At 43.3% G+C, this 22,647-nt stretch overlaps 1 long non-coding RNA gene across 1 annotated transcript; it reads right to left on the bottom strand.

Annotated features, from left to right (window-relative positions):
• Nucleotides 1-8,156: 8,156 nt before the first annotated feature.
• On the bottom strand, nucleotides 8,157-9,799 carry LOC125298024. The gene is made up of 2 exons (XR_007194147.1): nucleotides 9,558-9,799; nucleotides 8,157-8,354 (listed from the first exon to the last, which is right to left on the bottom strand). It is a non-coding gene; the product is annotated as an uncharacterized LOC125298024 (long non-coding RNA).
• Between the last annotated feature and the right edge of the window lie 12,848 nt (nucleotides 9,800-22,647).

Raw genomic sequence — 22,647 nt, 5'->3', positions numbered from 1 at the left:
CAGATACTCCCCGAGCCACAGCCAGCACAAGACCTCGCCAGGTACCTCATGCGCGGCGAGACCTGGTGAGCTCCGGTCTCCTACAGTTCGATGACCGGCCCTGAACACTACTGGTCATGGAAAGCATCCTTCCTCAGTGCCACCCAGGACTTGAATCTGACACCTAGGGGAAGAACTGGACCTGCTGGTAAAGTGGCTAGGTGCAGACTCAGCAGAGCAAGCGCAGAGAATCCGGGCCAGTGCATGTCCTTAATCCTGCTGCAGGCCTCCGCGATGGTGTGGCAACGCGGTGGAGGAATGCTATGGGACACCAGAAGCCGAGAACACGACTCTTTAAAAAGATAGAAGAGTTTCCCAAGCTAACCAACAAGGACAATGCCAAACTCAGAGAACTCGGTGATATCCTCCTTGAACTGGAGGTGCCAAAGAAGAAGGATACCTACCAGGCCTCGCTTCTGTCTAGATACAGCTCTTGGGCGTGAACCGATCGCAGAGAAAAGCTACCCTATAGCCTGCAAGAGAGGTGGATAACCATGGGATCCAAGTTCAAAGAAGAGCATGGAGTAGCCTTCCCCCTCCATTCTCTCTCTTCTCTCAATTCGTCCGCGACAGGCCAAAGTGAGGAATGACCCAAGTTCTCGCCATCGCCACCTCCAACAGCAACGCGCCACAGAAAGTAGAAAAAGCCACGAGGCACAGCCACAAAGCCCCAGTAAGTGTGCACAAGACCGATGTCACACCCAAGTACACTGAAGGTGACGGCTCTGTGGAGAAGAGAACGAGGGGACCAGACCATGAAAGTGTTCGATACACAGGAAGCCTCACACCCACTCAAAAAGTGTAGGACCTTTAGATCCAAACCTATTGAAGAACGTAAGGCTTACCTGAAAGACAACCGCAGATCTGCTTTAAGTGCTGTGGGTCAACTCAGCATATAGCTTAAAGACTGCAAAGCATCAATCAAATGTGATGAGTGCAACAGTGAGAGGCACATCACGCTCTATTATCTCCAGGCCCTCCTACATCCAGCGAGAGCTCACACGGAGAAGGAGGAAAAGCGGGAAGCCAGATGAAGACGCACCCACAGTTACATCCAAGTGCACAGAGATATGGCAATGCAGACAGCCCACGCCATGTGCTAAGATCTGCCTGATTAATGTCTATCCTGCTGGGAGAAAAGACAAAGCTGTCAAGATGTATGCAGTGCTGGATGAACAGAGTAACAAGTCACTCGAAAAGTCAGAGTTCTTCAGCCTCTTCGCATCAAAGCCAGTCCAGCTCCTTACACACTGAAGACCCGCGCTGGGACAACAGAGACCTCCGCAGGCGAAGTCAATAACTTCATGCTTGAATCTATGGATGGGAAACTGCAACTCCCTCTCCCACACACTAATCGAAAGTGTGACATGGTGCCGGATGATAGATCTGAAATCCCGCCTCCTGATGTCGCAGCACCACCTCACCTACAGCCTGGGGCGAACAAGATTCCAGCTGTGGACCCAGACACCCCCATCCTCATGCTCCTGGGAAGAGACATCCTCAGAGTTCACAAGGTGCGGAGCAAATCAACGGGCCACACAACGCCCCTTATGCGAACGGCTGGACCTGGGCTGGGTCATCGTGGGTGTCGCCTGTCTGGGGCAGCCCACAAACCAGCCGGGTCAACGCGGTACAAAGCCAATGTGCTGCATAACGGCAGAACATCCTTCCTCCATCCCTGTCCAAACAACATCCAGGTAAAGGAAGGCCACAGCAGCACATCGCAGCTTAACACAACCCTCTCACACACCTGTGAAGAAGACACAGGCTGGGCAACGAAAGCACAGACAGCTTCGGCCTTTCTGTGTTTGAGAGCTCCAGAGACGACAACAAGACAGCGTTGTCAGTGGATGACAAAGCGTTCCTGACCATCATGGACAGAGAGGTCTTCCAGGACGACGACCACAGCTGGGTAGCACCCCTGCGTTCGGTCGCCAACGACGACCCCTTCCAAGCAACAGGGAACAAGCAGTCAAACGCTTTGGATCGCTCATAAAGACCCTGGAGAAAAGCCAGAAATGAAAAGCCACTACACAGAGTTCATACAGAAAATGATGAACAACCACTGCCGAAAGCAGGCGCCAGCTCTGGAGGCAGGTAAAGAACACTGGTACCTCCCCTTTGGTGTTTTACCACCCAAAGAAGCCGGTCAAATAAGAGTAGTATTTGACTCTAGCGCTGAATGTGAAGGCGTATCCCTGAATGATGTACTCCTCAGCGGCCCAGACTTGAACAACACGCTGTTGGGAGTGCTTCTGAGGTTCCGCAAAGAGCCAGTAGCTGTTACAGCAGATGTGCAGCAAATGTTTTACTGCTTTGTGGTCAGAAGCGATCATAGAGACTACCTCCGCTACCTCTGGTATGAGGACAATGACTTTGACAAGAACGTGGTGGAGTACAGGATGAAAGTCCATGTATTTGGAAACACCCCATCACCCGCCATCGCCATATACTGCATGAGACGTGCTGCCGAGAAAGGTGAAGCAGAATACGGCTCTGATGCAAGACAGTTCGTGGAGCGTCAGTTTTATGTAGATGATGGGCTGACTTCTGTTGCCTCACCTGAGCTGGCAATCGACCTCCTCACGAGAACCAGAAAGATGCTGGCAGAGTCTAACCTGAGGCTACATAAAGTGGCATCAAACAGTGAACAGGTAATGGAAGCCCTACCTGAGGAAGACCGTGCTAAAGACTTGAAAGATGTGGAACTCGGGCGAGATCCTCTTCCCTCCAGCGAAGCCTGGGCCTCCTGAACCTGGAAACAGACAGCTTCACATTCCTGGTGTCCCGGAGGCTAAGCCATACACACGAGAGGTATCCTGTCCACCGTGAACAGTCTATATGACCCCTGGGTTTGCTGTTCCCATAATTATGCAGGGAAAAGCATTAGTACGGGAACTCTCAACAGAGCAGGGTGGGACACTCCACTCGACCCCGGAAAGAGACAGAGGGAACGTGGAGAGATTCACTCAAAGCTCTGGAAGACCTGCAAATAAAGAGGTGTTATATACCCGCCCTACTGTCTTCAACACAGAGGGAGAGAACTCTGCATTTTCTCTGACGCCGACGACAGTGGCTTATAGGGGCTGTGGCTTACCTGAGAGCAATCGACGCTGATGGCAAAGCACACATGGGATTCATCATGGGGAAGTCCAAGCTGGCTCCCCGGCCTGCACACACCATTCCCCGCCTCGAACTTTGTGCAGCCGTGCTCGCTGTTCAAATGTATGAGCTGATCCGAGATGAGATGGACATCCATGTGGACGATGTCAGATTCTTCACAGACAGTAAAATCGTAATTTGGGTATGTCCATAACTCATCCAGAAGATTTTATGTGTATGTGTCCAACAGGGTGAACCGCATAAGACGATCCACTCATCCAGACCAGTGGTCCTACGTCCCCACGGACCGGAATCCTGCGGACCATGCGACAAGGTACATGCCTGCAGCACAGCTACAGCAAAGCAGTTGGCTCTCTGGCCCCAGTTTCCTGACACGCAGCAACACAGAGGAATCCTGGGAGCCCCACATCTTCACCCTGGTGGAGCCAGATGCAGACTCTGACATTCGACCTGAGGTCACCGCCTGTCCACCAGGGCCTCGGACGCTTCAGCTAGGCTCAGAGCGCTTTGAAAGGTTTTCAAGCTGGAGAAACCTCTGCAATGCTACAGCCAGACTCATCCACGTTGCTGCGTCTTTCAAGGAAATCCAGTCAGCGCAAAATGCAGAGGCTGGAGGCATTTCAAAGACACACTCACCACAAGCTTAACTGTCACAGGCAAAGTGTGTGATAACTCGCGCTGTTCAGCATGAGGTCTTTGAAAACGAACTGAAATGCCTAAAAGAGGGTAAAACAATTCCTAACCAAAGCCCACTCAAAAAGCTTAATCCAGTGACTGATGGAGACGGCCTGCTTCGGGTTGGCGGTCGATAACATCCCCCAGACCTGTCCCGTGAAGAAAAGCACCCACTGCTTATTCCACGCGCTCCACCACATCGCCACACTCCTGGTGAGATTTTACCATGAGCAGGTGGTACATCAGGGCGCACACATAACAGAGGGAGCTGTCAGAGCAGCAGGCTACTGGATCCTTGGCGGTAAGCGCCTGGTGTCAGTCCGCCATCCACAGGTGCGTGACCTGCCGCAAGCTGCGTGGGCGGCTACAGGATCAGAAGATGGCAGACTTACCTGCTGACAGACTCACACCCGAGCCTCCGCTCACCAACGAGGCCTTGATGTCTTCGGGCCTTGGGCCATCATGACACGGAGAACAAGAGGAGGAAGTGCAGACAGTAAGCGCTGGGCAGTGATATTCACTTGCATGGCAACCAGAGCTGTCCACTTCGGGAGCTCATTGAATCCATGACAACTGACAGCTTCATCAATGCGCCAGAAGATTTTTTTTGTAACCGCGGGCCCTGCCAGACTTCTCCGCTCTGACAGAGGGACTAACTTTGTGGGAGCCTGCAAAGAACTGGGCATTAACACGGAAGACACAACCATAACAGCCTACCTCAAAGCAAGGAGTGCTCTTGGTTTTCAACCCGCCACACTCCTCACATATGGGGGGCTCATGGGAAAGGCTTATCGGCGTCGCCAGACGCATCCTGGATGCCATGCTGCTTCAGACTGGGCACACCCGCCTCACACACGAGGTCCTGAGCACCCTCATGGCCAAAGTGATGGCAATCATGAACGCCAGGCCCCTGGTGCCTGTGTCCTCTGACCCCGATATGCCTACAGTGCTCACTCCTGCGATGCTGCTTACCCAAAAGATGAGTAATGTCGCAGCCCCCTCCGGAAACTTCCAAATGGCTGATCTACACGAGAAGCAATGGAAACATGTCCAGTGCCTTGCAAACACCTTTTGGAAGAGATGGAGGAGGGACTACTTGTCAACACTGCAAGGCCGCCGAAAGTGGACTGATGAAAGGCCTAATGTCAAGACCGGCGACGTTGTCCTGCTGAAGGACAGCCAAGCCCACAGAAACGAATGGCCTGTGGGAGTGGTTGTCAACACTCTGCCAAGCGTGACAAGAGGATCCGGAAAGTGGAGGTCAAAATAGTTAAAGAAGGGACCGCTAAAGTGCTTTTGAGGCCTATCTCAGAAATAGTCGTTCTTCTCTGAGTGAAATAGAAAATTTAGTTTGTCACCATGTTTAAGTTGAGTTTTAATGTTATATAGTGGCATAATAATATTATACCAAGCGGGGAGTGTTCTGCCTTCCATAAGAATGCATCCTATTTTGTATGTGATTACCTTATTTCTCATTCCTTTGTGTATGCTGCCACCTTCTGGTCTTTTGAGGTAACTGTTTAGTAATTAAGTACTACTTCCTGTTAACTTCCTGATAACTGTGTTATCTAGCTGTCTAGTTCTGCCTGCTGGTGACGCAGTACGAGGGCAGCATACTATCCATTTTATAGTTCTTGACGGAGATATTGTTGTGTGATATAGCAGAGTTGACAGAGACGTTAATTTTGCTATTTGGCTTAATTTGTGCACTTCATCTCGATTATCCACAGCAATTGATCTACACATTTAATAATGGGTTTGGAAGACCTGAAGCGGTTACCTCCTAGACTGCTGCTTAGCCTTAAAAATAAATTGCTGATGATAGATGAGTAAGCAGTCTGTTTTCCAAATCTCATGGTTGGTACTGTACTGCCAGCATGTTAATACTCAAGCAAGCAATGGAGCTTTTCGCTTTTATTTATGTTGGCCTATTATTTTGTTATTTGAGTATTATTACCTTTGTTGAAGTGGTAAAAGGTTATTATTTCTTTGATTTTCTGTATTAACCTCATTGCTGGGGATGTTGTTCTGTTAGAATTCTAATGGAATTCTTAAATAAATGGAATCTGCATTGAAATTGTCTTTTGAGTAGTTTTTTATTTGAATCATACAAATAAAATATTTTTGATTTTGAGGTAAATAGTAAACAAACAGTCAAAAAATGTGTTTCAATAGAGTGAAGTCAACTTAAAAATATAAGAGAATGAAGTGACAATGTTTAGGTCTGAGAAACTGAATGAGTCATGGTGATAACATGAATATATTATTAGGAGTGATAACTTAAAAACATCAACTCCATTTCAATTTTGTTAGTTTCAATGGTTTCAAATGATCAGGTTCATTGAACTTATCAATGATTTAAGTAGTGATTACTTAAAATGTTTGTTTGTCAAATTATTATGTTTCAGTTCATCAACTTCCTAAAAAAATGAGTGTGAATAACTTCTAGTTTAGAGTAGTAATTACTTAAAATGTATGTTTGTTGAAATTATTTGTTTTAATGTTGTTCATTTTCTCAAAGATTTGGAGTCTTAACAGCTTGTCTGACTAATGTAACAATAACTTAACACATCTATTTCTCACATTATTCTTTTTAATTTTATCCTTGTCCTTAAAGATTTTGAGCATTAAAAAAAGTCTCATTTTAAGTAGAAATTACTTAAAATATTTTTTAACATAGCTAAATATTTTGAGGTAATCAGTTTCATCAAATATTTTGAGTTCATTGAACCTGTTGGGGTTTACAGTGAGCGGAGCGATTGAAAAATTATTTCGTTTTCAAGCCCTGGTGTGTACTGCTGAAGCATGTCTGATAGGTATTTAGGTCCTTGCTTATAAACAAGAAGTAGTGCTTTAAAATACTGTGACTTACTGGAAGCCAGTGCAGGGACTTAAGAATTGGAGTAATGTGGTCAGTTCTTTTAGTTTTCGTAAGAACCTTAGCCGTTGCATTTTGTATCACCTGAAGCTGTTTGATAGTCTTTTTAGGAAGGCCATGTGAAAAACCCATTGTAGGAGATAAATGCATCCATCACCAAAGTTATCATTCAGCATAATCATCCCCCCTAAATTAACCCTTCGTAACACAACGCTACACATTTGCACAGGTGCATAAGCAAGGAAGTTCTCTGTACTTAAATTTGTTTTGAAGGGATCCGGGCCAGGAGGGCTGCATCTCAATGCTTGATAATTGAGAATAATATAGAGTCTAAATCAGAACTAGAACTTCTGCGAGGAAGCTCCTCACAGAAGGGAACAGGGGGGTTTGGGGATAAGCTATGCCTAAAACACAGCATGAAACCTGATTTGTTATGCCATGACTGCTGGACAGAAAGAGCTTAGACATGTACAAGACATGTAAGGCTTCCTGAGATTCCCACCCGGCCTACGGTGATCTGCCTCCCCACCAGTAAGCATCAGGTATCCTTCTATCTCTGTCTTTTGTTTGTTTTGTGTTTGTAAAACTATTGGTCTCATGTCTATGTGTTTTGGTTTGTAGTAATTATTTATTAATAAAAAATCTATTTATGGATGGAACCATATCTCCGGCACTGAGTAAAACAAACTTGTGTGCCTTCTTGAACCTGGTACTACTAAAGTTAACATTTGTCTGTGTGCAATTCCCAGAGTGGTGTAGTCACTTGAAAATGCTGCTCTTGCCACATATGCATGGTTTAGTATAAGTATGGACAAAGAGTGCCAGTTGACTGTTTGCGTTCACATTGATGTGAAGATTGCAACTAAATATAATGAGCAGAACAGATACCCTGACACTCAAGCTACATTGTAGTGTCAGAAGCACACATGTACTTACTCTTTAACTGTCGCAGCCGCAGGGGCGTTTAGTGTATGCCAGAAACAGAGGTAGACACATTCTCACAACCTGGAGGAGAATGTGAGGTCATATACACATAACTTCTCCTTCAGTGTGTTAGCCTAGCGGGATGATGCTAGTAAGTCTTTTATCTGGCATGCCTTCTACATAATCTATTAGCAGAGGTCATTTTTAAATTTTTGGGGGGACTTGGTGACACTAAGATGATACCTTTTTCTGTTACTCTTCAACAGTGGTTCTTATGGATTTGTTTGGCCACTTACCATCCCCCATGGGGACAAGATAACCACCAGTCTTTGTCCAAGCATATTTGTCACTTTTCCAGTTGATTAGAATTAGCTGTGTACTAACCTCATAGTGGAAGAATTTTTTGCAAAATGTATGGATAAACCTTGGTTAGTAGACAGGAAATTACAGTAACGATCTTGAGAAATGTGATTTACAAAGTGCTAGTCAAGAGATAAAAACACACTGAGGTGTCAAATAATACATAAATATTACTTTTATGGGCTCTTATTACTTAAATATTACACATCACTGCATCACTAATCATCAGACAATCTTGATATCAGGCTGTAGTCTCTTGTTGTAGTCTCTTCTTACTCAAACCATGGTGTCTTGCTGTTATGGTTTGGAATGTGTATTGATGTTGCTGTAGATCACAGATTCCACCTCTGCTGTTCTGTGGAAAGGGAACATCTCAGTCAGTGGCAGCTTTTCAAGTGAAACTGAGGACTACCATTTCTCATCGGATTCCTGTATGGATTATGCCTAAGGATATTTCAGTCTGGACGAAAGATCGGCACCTTCAGCTTAATCTCTAAAAAACCTTTCTGTTTTTTTTTTTCAGATTAACACCCAGCTTGAGTCATCTTCACTGATCCCTTGGGCATCAGTTACTCTGCACGTAACTTGGGCATCAAAATTGATGACCGACTTAACTTCTCTGAGCATGTAGCCTCAATTGCAAAATCATTGTTCTTTACAACATTATGAAGATCAGACCTTATATGACACAAGATTCCATACAACTTTTTGATTAGGCCATGGTTATCTCCAAACTGGACTGTTGAAATTCACTGTTAGCTGCCCTGCCTTCTTGTGTAGTGACATAGTTATGGGTGTCTTTGGATTGTTGACTCACGTCTGATGAAGGGCTTGAGAGGGCCCAAAAACGTCCACGGTAAATAAACTATAACTTGGGAGTTCCATATAATTTGCATTGTTCAATACAGGACATTTTGCCCCTAAAGAACTCTCTCACAACAGCAAGTGTGCAATTTCTCTTCATAAAATAAAACTCAGGTGTGGGGTTGTGTTTACTGTTTGTTCTGAGAAAAGGGTTGAAGGTTTTTTGGGGATGTGTTTTACATTAGACTTTTCCGGAAAAGACCATTTTAGTATTCTCTCTCATCGTATAGTATCTGTGTTTTGTCCAGCACCCAGGATTAGATCGGGATGTTGCGTTTAATTAATATATGACATTTTCCTTTTTACACTTTTTTAAGTTTAACATGAGAATGTGTTTAGTGTTTTGCAAAAAACAGTCTATGAGATCTGCAAATTGTGTTTCATTTTACGGTTTAGCCAAAGGATTGATTCAAGACGTGTTCAGGCAACTGAGAATTTGATTTAGAGAATGGAGTTTAGTATTTTAGCAATTGTGAAAAACTTTAAATGACAGATAGCCTATGCTGCGGGTCAGGTTTTACCATATAAAACAAACTATTAAGAATGTTAAACTCCCAGCCATATTCATTCTTTCACATTTTCTGCCAGCATTTGTGAAAATACAACATACCCTAGTATAATGCAGTAGTGGCTCAGAATATCTCATGTCATCTCTGCTGTGTAAAATGTTCCTGTAATAGCAGTAAATACTCACTGGGTGGCAGCACTGAGTCCCTGCAGATTCACTGAGGCATACTGGGTCTCCTCCTGTGATGTGCCAGACAGAGGTGGCTCAGGGATTGTAGACTCTGGTTTGGATTTGCTGAACTGGACGTCCTCGTCCTGACTGGGCACTTCTTGCTGTTTTTTGGGCTTAATCTGGACACTGGCGTATTGGACATCATCATCTTCTTCATCATCATCTTTGCGATCTGCAGGAACTTTCTGTTCAGAGACCATGGGGATTGTGGAGATGTTGCCATAGACAGGATCAGAGTGTCCCTGTGAAAGACCACACAATAAGCAATAACATGGTAGTTTACTCTGTTAGGGTGACTAGTCTAACAGTCCAAACATTTTTGGCAGGAGCCAGATGAGATTACCTGAGGGCCATTTATGTGTTTTTAGTTTTGCATGCCTATGCATTGGGTTTTCTTTTCAGTGCATCAGTGTAGGATGACCTGTGAATTTCTTTCCTTTTACATGATGTCTATGTACTGTATCTCTGATTGCTAACTTGTGTATTAATGCCCTTTTCACTAGGAACTGTACAAAATTGAACCAAAAACAAAACACTGTCTCATCTTATTTTGGGAAAGAGGCTGGAGGTCATTTTAATTTCATCCAGGGCCAGCACTCCAAACTTTGGATACTGATGCCCCGACGCAATTTATTTCTGATCCTCTGAAAATATATTACATGTGGAGTAATTATATTATGGTGCTAGATTTAGTTGGGACACATCTGAATAATCAGTGTTTACCTGCGTGTTGCTGTCTGTGCTCCTTGAGGTTTTTGTTGATTGAATCTTCTGTCTCCTACATTCCAAAACACAAACAAAATTTAAAATATTGTGTGCAGACACAGAATAGCTAGACATATAGATAGATATTCAATATATGTTTTATTCTGTAAAAAAGTGGTGATTCATAGTAAACTGATACGAAAGTATGACTTGCCTCCAGCACACAATGCCCACCAACAAGAGAGCTACTATGCCCCCCAAAGCAATAAACAGGATTTCTTTGGGCAAACCAGGATCTAAAGAGAACATTTAGAAAAACATTGTTTTGTATTGCAAAAGTTTCTAAATAAGGAAATTCAGGGAAGACGAAACGGTTTTACAAGGTTTCCAAAATCACCAACACTCTACAGAGACTATCTACAACCACATTGATATTGAGGAATACACAGACACTGTGACCTCCTACATCACCAAATACATCGATGATGTTACAGAAATAAAACACATCACCACTCGGGCCAACCAGAAGCCATGGCTGACAGGAGACGTCCACAGACTGCTGAGGGCCAGAGACAAAGCCTTCAGAGCTGGAGATGTAGCTGGCCTAAGAACAGCGAGGGCTAACCTGTCCCAGGGCATCAGGAAGGCAAAAAAGGATTACACAGACAAAATAACAACACACTTCAAAGACAGCAGAGATGCACAGAGCCTATGGCAGGGCATACAGGCCATCACTGACTACAAGCCTGCGCCCGGAGCTGTGAGAACAACACCTCTCTGCTAAATGACCTGAACAGTTTTTTAGCCCGTTTTGAAGCACAAAATGACACTCACCCACAGAAAACCCCACCTCCCCCACGACCAACCCCTGTACCTGTCCTCTGCCAGCGTGAAGAGGACACTAGCCACCATTAACCCACGCAAAGCAGCAGGCCCAGACAACATACCAGGGGCCGAGTGTTGAAGGACTGTGCAGAAGAGCTGAAGGATGTTTTTACAGACATTTTCAACACCTCTCTGGAGCAAGCAGTCATCCCATCACTTTTCAAAACTGCCACCATCATACCCGTGCCAAAAGAAATCATCACCATCATGCTTCAATGACTACCGTCCTGTAGCACTCACGCCCATAATCATGAAGTGCTTGAACGGCTAGTCATGTCACACATCAAAGCCACCCTACCCCCACCCTGGACCCCTTCCAGTTTGCATACCGAGCCAAACGATCCACGGAGGATGCAATCTGCTCTGCCCTCCATCCAGCCCTCACCCACTTAGACAATAAAGACTCATATGTGAGATGCTGTTCATAGACTTCAGTTCAGCATTCAATACCATAATACCACAACAACTCATCAGCAAACTGGACAAGCTAGGATTCAGTACCTCCCTCTGCAACTGGCTGCTGGACTTCCTGTTGCAGAGACCACAAGCAGTAATGTCGGGGACAACACTTCAAGCACTCTGACCCTGAGCGGGGGCCCCTCAAGGGTGTGTGCTCAGCCCCCTGCTCTTCACACTGCTAACACATGACTGTACAACCACTCACAGCTCCAACCATCTGGTGAAGTTTATGGACGACACAACACTGGTGGGCCTCATCACTAAGGGCGATGAGGCTCACTACAGAGAAGAAGTAGACCTGCTGGCTAAATGGTGCAAAGACAACAACCTCCTGCTAAATGTCAGCAAGACCAAGGAGATTGTTGTCAACTTTCAGAGAGGCCACAAACAACTGCCACCACTGTCCATCGACGGAGATGCTGTGGAGAGAGTGAGCAGCACAAAATTTCTGGGGGTGCACATCAGCTTAATTTTGACCTCTCCTGGACCACCAACACAGCATCACTGGCTTAAGAAAGCCCAGCAGCCTCTACTTCTTGCGCAAATTGAAGAAGGCAAGTGCCACGCCTCCTGTCATGACTACATTCTACAGAGGGACCATCGAGAGCATCGTCTCCAGCAGCATCACAGTGTATGGAAGCTGCACAGATCAGAACAGGAAGACCCTCCAGCACTGTTAACACAGCTAAGAGGATCATTGGAGCACCACTCCCTCCCTGCAGGACATTTACACCACCCGCCTCACCAAGCAAAGCACTAATGATTGTCAAGGATACAACCCACCCTGCACAAACTGTTCAGCCTCCTGCCCTCTGGAAGCGGTACAGGAGCCTCCGCTCCCCCGCACCACCAGACTGGCAAGTAGCTTCATCCACCAAGCAATCAGGATGCTGAACACTCTACCCACTCTCCCATCACTGACAGCCCCCACCCACCAGCCAGCCAGGAACCTAGGGAAACTAGGATCCTGTCTACCCTAACCCCCAACACCGCCCTGTGGAACTGCACTGTGACTGGCCCTAACGTGTTGCTGCTTCACATCAAGCCTGATATACTTGAAATTACTGCATACTGCATATCAATGCAAATATACAGGTCACACAAGCACAAGTTTAAACTTCATGTAACTGTTAAGACTATATAAATATACAACACAACTACCTCTATTTTTTTTATATATATGTCCTATATTTCTATTTTGATACATACATGTTCTATATTTCAGTCTTGCACTTTAATTTAATGTTTATTGTCTATGGCTATGTCTATAGTATGTCTATGTCTGTATTTAAAGCATGTCTATGTCTGCATGGGAAAGTAAGAAACGAAATTTCAATTCTTTGTATGACCAGTGCATGTAAAGAAATTGACAATAAAAGCCGACTTGACTTGACTTGACAGTTGGAAGTGAAAATAAGAAAGTGCTCTGGACCTGGCAAGAAGACCCTGACTCCGGTTGAGTTCTCCGAGCCGACCTCATTTTGCACCTCACAGTGATAAAGTCCATCCACACCAGATAAGCGGTTAAGAGTGAAGTTAAGGATTCTCCTTGTGTCCTGAAGAACTGTTTCATCTCCGGTCTTCCTGTACCAGGTGTAGCTGTGCACTGGTGGGTCGGCATCACTGCTGCAGGTCAGAGTCACCGAGTCACCCTCATGAGTCACTGAGTCACCCTCATGAAGTTCACCAGAGGGGCTGACTGATACTGAGGTGTTCCTGGGGGAGTCTAATAGATGGGGAACATGATAATTGGATCAGCAACCTCTTCAGTTCTCTTTTACCTTATATATGTTGCTCTAAGTTACTGTGTGATTTCATTAATGACTTGATGTCTTCTAAGATGCTATAAAAAAGATGGTATGAATCTCACATACATCTGATATCCTGAGTCATTTCAGGTGAACTGTGAATCTCATGTCCCTGAACAGTGCAGGGGTATTTGCCTGCATCTTCAGTGCTGACTGAGTCTATAACCAGCTTGTTGTCAGGTGTGTGTAGATTATTAACAGGCTGTGAGTTCCTGTACCAGATGTAGGTGGGGTTGTTACTCAGACTGCAGGTGGTGTTGCAGGTCAGTGTCATTTTGTCTCCCTTCTTCACTGTTGCTGGATTAACCAGCACTTGCAGTTCTGAAAGAGATTACATTGCAATAATATATGATGTATTTAATACATAGAATATTCTTTCCATGGGTCCATTTAAACATTTCAAATACTTTTGAGGACACTACCATTATGAAATATGTATATTTATGCAAATACCTGTAACTGAGAGTCCAAGATTTCCACCAGAATACTTTTACGCCTTTATCAGTTACAAATCTGTATATATAATTTTTTGCATCACCAAGGTTCAGGTTTCTTATGCTCAGAGTGTGGACAGGCTGTGAGTTCCTGTACCAGATGTAGGTGGGGTTGTTACTCAGACTGCAGGTGGTGTTGCAGGTCAGTGTCATTTTGTCTCCCTTCTTCACTGTTGCTGGATTAACCAGCACTTGCAGTTCTGAAAGAGATTACATTGCAATAATATATGATGTATTTAATACATAGAATATTCTTTCCATGTGTCCATTTAAACATTTCAAATACTTTTGAGGACACTACCATTATGAAATATGTATATTTATGCAAATACCTGTAACTGAGAGTCCAAGATTTCCACCAGAATACTTTACGTCTTTATCAGTTACAAATCTGTATATATAATTTTTTGCATCACCAAGGTTCAGGTTTCTTATGCTCAGAGTGTGGCTATTGTTGTTATTTTCAATATAATCCACACGACCCTGATAATGTTCATCCTCTCTCAGATCCGTATGTCCTGTGATATACCAGAATGCCTTTGTGACTGCATGATCATAAGGGTATGTGTAATAGCTGTGGAGTTCCACTGAGGAGCCCTTCAAGGCACAGATGCTCTGTGGGGTGTAGGTCACACTCCAGCCACTCACACCTGAAACATGGACACACACAATGAACAACACAGAGTTTATTCTCCAGCTAAAGGGTTCCTATGTGTGTAGCTGCATTGTCCTCACCAGCCATTGGCAGATTCAGTGCCTAGATTCAATGAATTGATAGATTTAACTGCCTAAAGTTACAGTAGTTTGAGTTCCTCTTACTCAACATGACTGCAGTATCATATAGTGACAACAAATTAAACTGCAAAAATGAGAAGAGCAATCGTTGCTTACACACAGATGAAGATGGGTGAGCCGCATGTCCTCTTACAGCACAGGAGTAATAACCAGCATCTTCTGTTCTAAATGAGGGTATGGACAAGGTGTTGCTGCTGGTTGTGTGTGAGTAACGCACAGGCTGTGTGTTCCTGTACCAGATGTAGGTGGGGTTGTTACTCAGACTGCAGGTGGTGTTGCAGGTCAGTGTCACTCTGTCGCCCTCTTTTACTGTTGCTGGATTTACATGAAGATCTGTGTGCAAAAGGATGTTATTACTTAAATACAACAAACAAAATACTTTCACATCAAAAATTATTTTTCCACAATACTAACCTGTAAGTGTCAGAGAGACCTCAGGTCCAGCTAATTTGTTCTTTTCTAAATCAATTATACACCTAAATGTACTTTTCCTTAGCGTCACTATCTCTCAGGTCCTTGATTCGTAGGGTGCAGTTGTTCACTTTATCCCCAAGATATTCCACACGCCCCTGATATCTGGAATCCTCATTTAAATAATATGGTTCACTCCCACTCCATTCGATGAACCAGTATGCCTCTCTGACTGGCTGATTGCCTGGATATGAGTAAGTGCAGGGAATGTCCACAAATGACCCCTTTAAACCACAGATGCTGGAGGAATATGTCGCACTGTAGTCGTGCTAACCAAGGACACCTAGTCACATGATAGAAAGGTTAAAGCATCACTGCTGCAGGACATTTTACAGCTGAAGATCTGCCAGGACCTACTAGCTGTGATGGGATGAAGTGCATTGTGGGAAATCCTTACTACACATCAAAGCTGCTTAACCTTGTGTGGGCAGTGGGACTCGATCAACATCAATAAGCATCAACAAGAAGTGTGTGGACATGTATAACATAACTTGGTACAGGATTGGGATCTATTGGCCTTATTCACCCGGCGGCCAGCACGAGGGTACAAGGTACACTTGCCATCACTTTTCAGTCCAGCTTTTTCTGTGAGCTTTTTTGGCAGTTTGCCAACAGAGTGCATTACCACCATCTGCTGGACTGAAGTGTGATTGCACGTGTACCCTGTAGCCTCAATCTGGCCGCCGGGTGAATAAAGTGAATTGGGCAGACAATAACGTTGTGATAAAAGTCTTGTGCCACACCTATACACCTGGGTGCTCTACGTGCAAGCTGTTTGCTTCCGGTGGTAAGGAGCAGGGATCAGAACGCTGGTGCTGCAGTGAAGCTTCAGTCAGTCTCACATTGTTGTGATAGATAACCATGACAACCATAGATAACCATGACACCATGTCTTCCTGATGGGATACATGGATCTGGCTGGAGATGTGAGTGGAGGTGAGACTACTTACAGTCTATGAGAAAAACAGTGGCTATGCCTACGCCACACCTCCACCTACTCCACTGCAGCCAAGTGGGTCTGTACCCAGAGGTGGAAAGTAACGAAATACATTTACTCACGTTACTGTATTGAGTAGTTTTTCTGTGTATTTTGTATTTTTTAAGTAGTTTATAAAATCGGTATGTTAAATTTTACTTGATTACATTTTGAGTGAAGTATTGTACTACATCAAAAATCCCATCCGTTACTTGAGTAAAAAAAAGTATTGGTACTTTTACTTGAGTACAATATTTTCGTACTTTTTCCACCTCTGTCCGACATCCACCTCGGATGTCCCCACTGTGCTTGCCCCTTGTATTTCAGAAAGGAAGGCTGGTTCGATCCAAGCTCTTGATTTTCAATGTTGCTTTTCAAACTTTGGACACAAAACTTCACTGCAGCACCAGTGTAACCAGCTTAGAAAGAAGAAAAGGCCCTCAAGACTCTGATTTTGTTTTTTAAAATGTATGCAAATTAGTGCATTTTTAATTAGATAAGGCCTAATTTGCATATTTAAACATTAAAATATAAAAAAAACTTTCATTAAATTTTTTCTTAGCTTATCATGAGTAATCAACTGAGAAAGTTTCATGGTGATATATATGATTTCATTTTTTTACCCCATTCACCTGTAATGTCACAACATATTACATAGGTCAGTGACCTCTATCTGACCTCAGAGGTCAAACTGAGAATGCCTCCAGATCTTAAATTAAAGCTTAGGTCATCAAGAACAAACCCTGAAAGTTTCATGCTTCTTTCATAAAAAGCAAGATCGTCCTTATTTTAAGAGCTTAACAGCCCTACTATAAACCCCAGAGGCGCACCTTGTCAACAGGCAAACCAAGCAACTGCTTGGAGCCCCGAGCTGCTAGGGGGCCCCCGACCTGGTCTCAGTGCGTTTGCCTGGGGGTCAAGCGAGAATTTTGTTCATAGAGATTGAATGATGTATTTTGCGTGCTCAGCGGATCTGTGTTCAAAAAAGTTCAAATAATCCGCACATATTTAGGCAACTGTGGTAAATGTCAATCGAGGGTGCAGTGATGACGGATCAACATCGGATTTTGGCATAGCCTACTCAATGAAGTTATAGTAGGCTAATGTTAATTGGCAGAAAGATTGAACATGGTTTGCTACATCTATACGACAGTAAACTTCAGCTGGATTTCTGATTGCCTTTCAGACATATCGACATGGATGAAGGCACATCACCTCCACCTAAACCTCTCAAAAACTAAACTGCTGGCCCTCCCAGCTAAACCTACTATTTGCAAGAAATTTGGTGTGTCAGGTGTCATGCCTTCTCTGATCATGTTGCTTCAGTCACCCGGTCATGCCGTTTCGCACTCTACAACATATGGAAAATCAGGACTTACTTGACTCAAGATGCTACCCAACTCCTAAGGCCATAGTCATCTCACGACTCAACTACTGTAATGCCCTCATGACAGGTCTCCCAGCCTGCACAGTGAAACCCCTTCAGATGATCCAGAACGCAGCAGCGTGCCTGGTCTACAACCAACCCAAAAGGGCACGTTACCCCACTGCTCATCCAGCCACACTGACTACCTATGGCCGCTCGCATCAAATTCAAGTCTCTAATGCTTGCCTACAAAGTATTCTCCGGTTCTGCTTCCACATACTTGAATGCTCTCATACAGGCATACTGTATGCTACCTCGCAACCGTTCTACCACTGGTACGCTCAGTCCAATCTAAACCTTTTTCATCTGTTGTTCCTCTCTGGATGAACCCACTAACAAAATGTGTCAGCCAAACGTAATTCAAAATAGACAGTGAACAGATGTTTTAATAGACCCTTTCAACAAGGTAAACAAAAACAATGCTTGAACATTCTATTTGGCCCCCAATCTACTTCCTCTGCATTAAGATAACATATGGAATGTTAAAAAGGAAGTCTTGTGGGGCCAACTATGATGCTGATAATGGAACTCTCTTGAAAGGGTCTATAGGCAGAGGGGCCGTCGCAGCGCCGTGTCGGACACGTTTCTTGTGTGAATAGAGACAGAAAACGCCACACAGCTGCCACACCACTGACATGGAACAGACACGCCACACTCACGCCGTGCGGGCAGTCTGCAGCAGGCCTAAGAAATAAAAATATAAATACAGGGAAGGATTACCTGATAACAGGCAGAAGGCTGCAGTGAGAATCACAGGGCCTTTTGTGGTTGCCATGGCTGCATCAACCTTTAAAAAAAAGACTAAATATTTTGTAATATTTCAACATCATCAGCTCCAGCGACAGCAGTGTAGCAAAGTGTAGCAATGTGGTCAAATGTTCATGTAAGTTAAGCAGACAGGAAACTACACGGCCACAATTACAAAATGTCCCATTCTTTTACACACACTCTCACATAGGCCTGCACTATTGTGTGAGAGTTTTAGGGACATTTACATTCATTCATTTTAGCAGACACTTTTTATCAATTGTCCCCAGAACAACTCGGGGTTAAGTGCCTTGCTCAAGGGCACACCAGTGGAAGCCAGGAATTGAACCCACAACCTTTCTGGCTGCTACAGTACATGCTAGCCCAATTCGCTAACCACTATGCTACCATCGCCCATTGGAAAGAACACAGTTACACTGATGATGGTTGCAAATTGACATTAAGAGGGTAATGCTAACACACTATGATCGATCCATCTTACTATCTTTACACTCTTAGTGGGGTAGATTAAGAACAGGAGAGTATAGAGAAGCTGTCATCTTCCTATCTTTCAAAACTAGAACGAGGAAAGAATAAATATACCGGTTTTATTTTGGACATGATTTTGTTGTTGTTGTTTTAAATAACCATCTGAAGATGTTTTTTGAATAACCAACTAAAGAAGTAAAATATTGCACTTACTTGTGTTTGCTGAGAGGGAGAGAGAGAGTTGTTCTGTTGTTCTGTCTATACGGAAACTTCTTAAGCAAGTGTGTGTGTGTGTGTGTGTGTGTGTGTGTGAGGCCTTTCTACAGAAGAGCAGCTGCATATGTTGCTCCACTCACTCACTCACTCACACACTCACTTACTCACTCACTCACTCTCTCACTCTCCAGACTCCCCACTGTACTTACCATGGACGATTAAACAAGTGCATTTTGTTGAAACTTACATGTATTTATATATTTACATTTAATTGTTTATTTACATTTGCTCTTCTTGCCCATGTGAGCTGAAGAAGAACATCATCATCGTGCCAGGCTACTGTTGATACTCATCTGACTTCTCCTTCTTGTCTGGAGTGGTTGTCTCAGTTCGCTGGTTGTGGTGATGATGAGGTAACTTGGTAACTTCTTGTAGCCTGATGAGCCAGACCCACATTAAAATGTAGAGTCTGGGCACTCACCGTTCGCAGTGCTCTGTCCGAGGGGCGGGATAATCAGTTGTCTTTCAACAGGACAGTGGCAGCGCTATGAGTCCCAATGTGTTTCCCACCAGCGGAGCTAGTTGACTAGTTCAAACGTTTGCCAACTTAATAAAAGCTTTACTCGTGTCACACTGTTCGCCAGCAGCAACATCCATCTTATTTGTTTTCAAGTAGCAGGGAATTCAAGCCAAACCGTTGCAACTCTGCCATCAATCATTATGTTAAGCCCACCTAACGACTCTATACACGATTTCATTGGCCTGATTAAGTTTCGATTTCTGGAGCTCAAAAGCCAACGGAGAGTTGCTAGACTAGCCCTGGCAGCAAATGTAATTTGCTACCGCTAGGGGCGCATCTAGATTTCTAGGCTAAACTTCTTGTTCTCTGTCTGGAAACTTTTAGAATGTGTGGTGGTGGTTGGGGAGCTTATGCTCCTCTCACTTTTGAGTCCTGCCCACTCCAGAGTCTCTAAATAAAATAATAAAATAAATAATACTCCCAATAATCTGTCTGCTAGTTTATTTGCTCTGCATATGTACGTTTTGCGGTGATCAATGCTACATGATATTTGTGCCTCTTCTATATATTTGATATTTGGGCTTCTTTCTCCATCACATTTCTGCTCTATTGTGTGAGAGTTTCCTGTTTATGTGTGTACAGAGACATCCAGACACCCTCTCTTTCACACACACACACACACACACACACACACACACACACATTTCAAATATATTTGAAATATGTGGCATATTTGAGCTCAACAACCAAACGTCTATTGTCTTGCCCCGTCTTCATTGGCTAGGATTGTTTATGAGTTCATGTTGATTGGCTGGGATTGTTTATGAGTTCATGTTGATTGGCTGGGATTGTTTATGAGTTCATGTTGATTGGCTGGGATTTTGTATTAGTCCATGAGCCAGACCCCCTAATTTTGGTCAATCAGGGAAATAAGTTTCATAGGGATTTTTGACAAGGTTTACCACACTAGAATGAGAAAATATGTGAAAGCATTGCATTTGGGATATCAGCCTCTTTATATCCATTGTATGTCTACGGAGGGATATCTTTCTGGTGACATTTTTATACTTTCCTGCTCTATATTTACTTAGGGCTGAGTCTTGCCAGTATTATCATATCTCAATAAGTCTCCAATGTGGACCAAGGCCAAAATATTAAGTTGCCTTCAGACTGTGAACTGAAGTTGCATATTGCCAAATGCACCTTCTCACCTTTTTCACAAAAAAAATAATAAATAACAAATATCCTTAAAGTATACCATAACAGGAGGTCAATGACACAAAATATAACTGTGATCATGTCCAACCAATGCATAAACCAATGCTGATGTATTTGCTGCTTTTAATGTTAATTTCTTTTTCTCTTTGTATCTTCCTTTTCAAAACTGCAGATGCTCCAAGAGACACCGCAATATCAGTCAGCCCCTCTGGTGACATAGAACAGCGTTGTTCTGTGACTCTGACCTGCAGCAGTGATGCCAACACACCAGTGCATACCTACTGTAAACCTGGTACTACAAGATCCTTGAATCATATTGGTCTTCACAATTGGATCGAGTCAGAATTACAGCCTTATCGACATCAACTCTGAGCAGAGCTGGTCTATATTACTGCGTAGCTGAGAATATGATTCTCGCAACACAATTCTTCAGCAGTACAGATAAATGTAACCTGTAAGTGTGGAACTTACAGCAGAAATTAGACATTAGATTACTGGATGTATTTGCCCATATAAGATTTCAGCTCAAGCATGTACTGCAATGTACATGTAACATGTACTGTAATACTGCATTATTGCAGTGCTCTTCATAATGCTGTAGAATGCTCCATTCCAACGTTTGGAGGTCTGACCCTTCAGTATAACAGACCACTGTCAAGGAAAATGAGTTTTGTGCTTCTAAATGACATCTGTCATATCTCTCTGTGAATAGTCAAAGTCAAAGTCAAAGTCAGCTTTATTGTCAATTTCTTCACATGTTCCAGACATACAAAGAGATCGAAATTACGTTTCTCACTATCCCACGGTGAAGACAAGACATATTTGACCAATTTTAAGTCCACAGACAAACATAACATTCAAGTAAACAAAAAAGTAAGTAAATAAGTAAATAAGAGGGCACATATAATAATAATGAAAAAATAAGAGCAGCAAGTTGGTTCGCTTATCACAATGAAACTTCATTGAGAGTGAAAGTCGGCAAGTAATTTGTTGCCATGTAACACCTGAAACTTTTAAGTTCTATTTGTGGTGATTTATTTGTTTTCTCAGCGGAAACCACAAAACGGTAACACAATCATTTTAAAAGACCCATCGTGTGAAGTTTTCATGACAAGTAGAAAACGTCAGACAGGGAAAAACCTGTCCAACAAGTTAAAAAAGGCCTATGTTAATCCAGACTCTCAATCAAAAAAGTGATCACAAGGCCAGAGTGATGGCAAATAATCGTTCCTGACTGAAAACCAGGATTGCTGTTAAAAAGGTGCGGTCTACAATCATTGTGGAGACATGGAGAGGCTTGGTAGGTATTATAAGAACCATTTTGAGAGCTTTGATGGCAAATAAAGATGTTTCCACTGATTATAAAAGGGTATGAATAATTTTGGACATGCCATTTTTCATAAAAATTAAAAAAAAAGAACATGATTCCATGTTTCTACCACATTGTCTTACAACCTTTTGGCATGTGGCAGTGTCATTTTCAGTTAGAACAAACACATTGGTCAAGAGAAAATCAATATTACATCAATATTTGCCAGGGGTATGAATAATTTTGTTCTTAACTGTATTTTACTGCCCTCAGAAGCTTTTGAAACAAACCTTTTTTGCATTTATGTGTTTGAAGTTATTGCAGACACCTTTAAACAAGATTGACCATCAAGAAGAATATCTAGAATTAAACCGTCCATTTACAACTTTGTAATATATGAACAAAGAAAATATAGCTATGATATGATGATATGAGTTTTCCATGTTGATAATATAGTAAACAAGAAACTTGTAGTAATTTTTTTTAACAAAATATATTTTCTAAACAGAAAGTTATTTACTTTGTTG

Source organism: Alosa alosa, chromosome 7 (genome assembly GCF_017589495.1).
Source record: "Alosa alosa isolate M-15738 ecotype Scorff River chromosome 7, AALO_Geno_1.1, whole genome shotgun sequence".
NCBI lineage: Eukaryota > Metazoa > Chordata > Actinopteri > Clupeiformes > Clupeidae > Alosa > Alosa alosa.
Note: the sequence above shows the minus strand (reverse complement) of the source record. Positions and strands in the feature narration are given on the sequence as shown.